This window comes from Triticum urartu, chromosome 3 (genome assembly GCF_003073215.2).
Source record: "Triticum urartu cultivar G1812 chromosome 3, Tu2.1, whole genome shotgun sequence".
NCBI classification, from domain to species: domain Eukaryota; kingdom Viridiplantae; phylum Streptophyta; class Magnoliopsida; order Poales; family Poaceae; genus Triticum; species Triticum urartu.
In genome coordinates, this window is record NC_053024.1 from 534,199,626 (window position 1) to 534,205,101 (window position 5,476).

Consider the following 5,476-nt stretch of genomic DNA (forward strand, 5'->3'; position numbering starts at 1 on the left):
AATCAAAGAAGTAATATCATCAGCAACTGGACAAGAAGCTAGGCAACTGAGCAAGCAGTACTGTCGTGCTAACTTCGTCGGCTGAACATCGGCAATATAATTTGGATCGGAGGGAGTAGTACTTTTTTGGTACAATGTATGAAAGAAATGTCTTCATAGTTTTATCACATTTCTGGTTTTAAGCCTCTTATTATATTCAACTGAAACACCTTATATACAAGTAAACTGTGCACCTAATACTGGATGTTTGCTTTGTTCATAAATATTTCAAAAAGCAAATGAAAATCTACAGAAGTGAAGTATTTTCTATAGAAATGAATGAACCAGGGATAGATGAAGTAGAATAAGAAAACAGAAAAAGAAGAAGCAAAAATCAAATGAATGAAAAGAAGAAGAACCAAACCAACCAACAATGTACGAAGAATTAAGCACGAGCGAAAGAATAAATGAAGAAAAAGGTGTTTGAGTGAGGGAAGACGGTTGACCCCAACTCTCCCCCGCCCCCGCGGCTCCCGCAAGCGCATGTGCTTGCTCTCCCCCACGTCCACTCCTCGCCGCTGATGATCAGTCCCCCACGCCTGCGCTACTACTACCCCGTTAGTTGCAGCGCCCTAGTAGTAGCGTGCAGGGGCGGAGCCAGGATTCGGACATGAGGGGGGCGAGGAAGATAATAATTGTTCGAGAACACAACAAAATAATATAGTCTCAAAAGTATAATTTGATTGTATCGCAACATATATCTGGTACTCTCTCCGTCCCACTAAAGTTGACATTTATTTTAGGACGGAGGGAGTAATATATAAAAGAAGACTATGTATCTGTGAGTTGCATATCAACTGGACTTGGGTTGGAATTATCATGTACAAATATTTGCATTTGCCATGACAGTTTAAGCTAGAAGCAACGGGCTTGAAAAGTGAATATATTTTAGTTGTATTCTCTCTTCATCCTTCAGTGATGAAACATTAAACGAGCAGTAAAATTAGATTCTTAGATTGTAATTCAACTGTATCTAGTTAGTAAATTAAACCACTGCCTTCAACGGAATTGTATTAATTCAAATAGATTATTAATTCAAATAGATTATTGTTTGCCAGTGGTGTACCTTGATTCATTGAAATAGACTTGTGATGCATAATGCCGGTGCAGCAGACAAACCAACATGGTCTCCATCGTGGACTCAGTCGCCGCTGGAGTGGACAGTGGAGTGCCCTCTACCATGTGACGCAGCGGCGGAAGCAGCGAGAGCCGATAGACGGCGGCGGAAGCAGCAAGAGCCGAGTGACGGCGGCGTAGGGGCGTATGGTGCCAGCAGACCTAGAAGCCATGGTGCCCACGAACGAAATTACAGGGTAGATATAGGAAGGAAACTGACGGCCTAATATTATGGATGCACGTAATTCTTTTCTTTCTGATGTGTACAATTAGCGATGTTTTCTCACGTTGGGCTTTGGGCTGGAAAGGTATCGTGCTGGGCCATTAGCTTTAGGTCTACAAGTGGTCTGCACTTTACGTATTCGTACAGATTAGAACTAGTACCTGGTAACGGAAACTCACAGGGCGGGCGAAACCATGGGGGTGTCTGACCCCTGCTCGCACCCCCTGCCTCCGCCTCTGGTAGCATGGGCACCCGCGCTACCACTAGGCTTTTCCCTAATAGTGTGAGGGTGTCTGCACGGGCTTGGCCACGGCTCATGGGGAGCTGGGTCTAGCAGGGCCTCCGGCGGCAAGCACGTGCGGATCTGGTGGCTTCCAAGCTGGAAGGCGGCGGTGCAAGCACATGACAGACGGTTGTCTCATATTTTTTGTCCAATGATCAATTCCATTCATGGTGACAATTGACACACCCATCAAACAATCCACTGACGCATACATGAGCTAGCTAGACGAGTCACTTATCTAAGGATGGCAATGGGTAGGTATGGGCAGGGTAGAGCAATACTATACACATATCTGTATAGTTAGTGGGTACAAAATTCTATCTATAACTGTACCCATGGATATGAAACTTTACCCATACCCATACCTGATGGGTACCCATACCCATTGGGTACCCAGCAGGTAAAGTAAATAGTACACAAGTTGTTTATAATATTACGCTTATTGATAGCACATTTGACAAAAAAAATCTCAGCTCAATAACAGGTAAATAAGTAAATAACCGATATCAAAATTTAGAAACCACAACATACTCTTATGTCAATTGGACTAGACGAGTAACACGACAAATTAATGACAAATTAACATTAGTTCACAAACGGGTAGGGTATGCGCATACCCGCGGGTACAAGGCTACCCGTACCCTACCCATGACTTAACAAGTAGGATATGGGTACTACCCATGGGCATAAAAGTGTTCCCATACCGTGCACATGCGGGTACGATACCCGCGAGTACCCGTACCCATTGGTAAAATTGCCATCCTTCCAACAGTTACTTATTTATTCTCCCCAAGCACTAATTCAATCCAGAGAACAAAAGAAACGAAAAATCTGAAAAAAAATACCTAAGAAACAGAGCAGAGCAAGAAAACAGGCATGCTATTTAGGGCATCTCCTACGCCGACCTGCAAACTTCCCCAATCGTTCGGACCACGCTGTCCGGACAACGGAAGCCATCAGATGCTGACCTGTATTGGTCTGCAGAGCGGTCCAGACGCGATTTCTCCCGCAAACCGGAGACAAACATGGGGAGGTTTGTTGGAGTTCGGACACGCGAAATGTCGCTCTCCGCCACCCTGGCCCATCCAAAAGGAAGGCCGAGACCGCGATTTGTAGCATCCGCACTCTTTCCACGCCAAAACCCCCGCACTCTCTTCTTCCACTCCCAGCCGCTCTCCGCCTAATTCCCGCTCTTTTCTCCCACCCTCTCCTTCTCCATCACCAAAGCATGGAACCGTCAGAGAACCTGTCGGAGATGGAGGCGGCGGAGGTGCCGGAGGATCCGAGCATCACGCTCGCCCGAAAGAACAGCTCGGAGATATAGCAAAATCGCCATGTCAAAGCAAAGGCTGCAAAGGAGGAGAGGATGAAGAAGCACCTGGTTGTCGGTGGGCTTGGTGGTGGCGATGCGCGTGGTGGGTGTGACGGACGGGGCGATCAGCGAGGCCATGGAGGATGCCGCTAGGCGGACGCACCCACAGTACAGACGACGCCGTGGTCGGAGCCTTACAAGCCTCCATACTACTATGTCGCCAAGCAGCTCGCAAACCCTGCCGGTACGGTTTCTTACATCCATGTTAACACGAAGCCTTACAAGCTTCCGTGTATTTTTCGTCGTCGCTCATCCGGGCAACGACGGCGGGTGGAGAGCAGATGGATGCCCATGCGCTGTTGTTGAGAGCGTGGGAGGGTTAAGCAGTTGATGGAGGCGACAGTGAAGAATATCAAGCTTGAAGAGAGGAGGGCCATGATCGAAGAGAGGAAGGCGGTGCTCGAGAAGAAGAAGGCTGCGCTCAAGGAAAAGAGGGTGAATATCGTTGCCAATGCGGAGGACGCCAAGATGCTAACCTTGAATATCGAGTCTTTGGACGCCCATGCTAGAAATCCAAATAAAGAAAAGCACTTGCAAGGGGATCGAAGTCGTGACCTCACCATATTGAACACAAGCTGGTAGCCAGTTGCGATGAAGCGCGGGATATTTAAGAACACACTGCAGTGATGAGATTTGAAACTTTACGGATTTAAGAAAAAACTTTCTTGATAACTGTGAATTTTTTTTGACATATGAATATTCTTTGTAAATGCAAACAATTTTTTAACTTCCAAAACATATTTGAAATGTGAATATTTTTTGTAAATCGAGATTTTTCAAAAAACACAAACATTTTTGGAAATAGGAACAAGTTGTGAAATCCCAATAATTTACTTGAAAGTTCCAAACATATTCTGAAAAACATGAACTATTTTTTGGAAACGTGATTGTTTTTTTTTGAAAATGTGAATATTTTCCTGAATCTCCAATTTTTTTGGAAAAGAGCATACATTTTTTGGAACTATGAATAAGGTTTACAAATAGGAATATTGTTTGAAAAACTCTGATTTTTTTAAATTGCGAACATTTTTACAAACTAGCGAACTTTTTTTGGAAAACATGTTTCTTTTAAGGAATAATTTTATGAAATCACGATTTTTTTGGAAATTATGGAAAAATATACAAAAACGTAAAGAAAATGTAAAAAAGAAACCACCAAAAAAACGTAAGGAAAACTATAGAAAAAAGAAAAACCGGTCCGAGAACCTTCAAAACCTGTTTTCTTTTTGTTTTGAGGAAAATGCCTAAATCTTTATTTAGTAAAGTCCACAGAGAGTGGGATGATGTTTACATTATGTGGTTGGCCAAACCACACATGACGCCCTGGAACTAAATTAAGAGCAAATCTTGCTAAAGAATGGGCTTCTACGCTATGCTAAAATGGGCCGGCCCATCCAGAGCGCTCGCCTGGCACATAGTGTGAAACCTTGCACAATCGCCGTAACAAGCAACAAATAGGATTTTTCCAAAAGAGGACTCGGCGCTACTCCCTCCGTTCGGGTCTAGAACCAATGCGGCGAATCCGCCATGACGGATGCTACTGGGGTGGTCCCTTCGATCAAAAGTGATCGGGCAGGAAGACCATGGGTTGAACTTTGGGGCGACCGGCTCCATCGCGTATACGTCCCTTAGCACACGCTTCCGCTCCCTCTTGGGGACGTGGGTTGCGTATATCATGTTCACCGTCCGCACTTGTGGGGGAAAACCTTTTTGTCCACTGTTGTTCGGCGGCCGGGGCTCCTCCTCGTCATCGCTATGCAGCCCCTTGTCTCTGCTTTCGGCATTTAACTTGCCTGCCTGCTTGAACACCCAACAATCCCTGTTGGTGTGATTGGCTGGTTTTTCGGGGGTGCCATGTATCTAGCATGATCGGTCGAGTATTCGGTCCAAACTGGACTGGCCCGGAGTATTTCTTTTGAATTGCTTTTTTCGCTGACCGGGTTTAGAGCCTCTGAATCCGGCATTAACTGCCGTATCCTTAGCGTTGTCGCCGTTAATGCGGCGCTTTTGCTTGTTGCGACGCGACCTGCCACTGCTGTCCTTGGTATCCGAATTACCAGGGCTCTTGGTCATGTTATTGCTGCGAGCTAGCCAGCTGTCTTCTCCCACGCAAAAGCGGGTCATAAGTGTCGTGAGGGCTGCCATAGATTTCGGCTTTTTCTGTACTAGGTGCCGTGCAAGCCACTCGTCGCGGATGTTATGCTTGAAGGCTGCTAGGGCCTCTGCGTCCGGACAGTCGACAATTTGATTTTTCTTGGTTAGGAACCGTGTCCAGAATTGTCTGGCCGATTCCTCTGGCTGCTGAATTATGTGGCTTAGGTCATCGACGTCTGGTGGTCGCACATAAGTGCCCTGGAAATTGTCGAGGAATGCAGCTTCCAGTCCTCCCAACAACCAATTGATTCTGCTGGCAAGCTGTTAAGCCAATGCCGAGTTGGTCCTT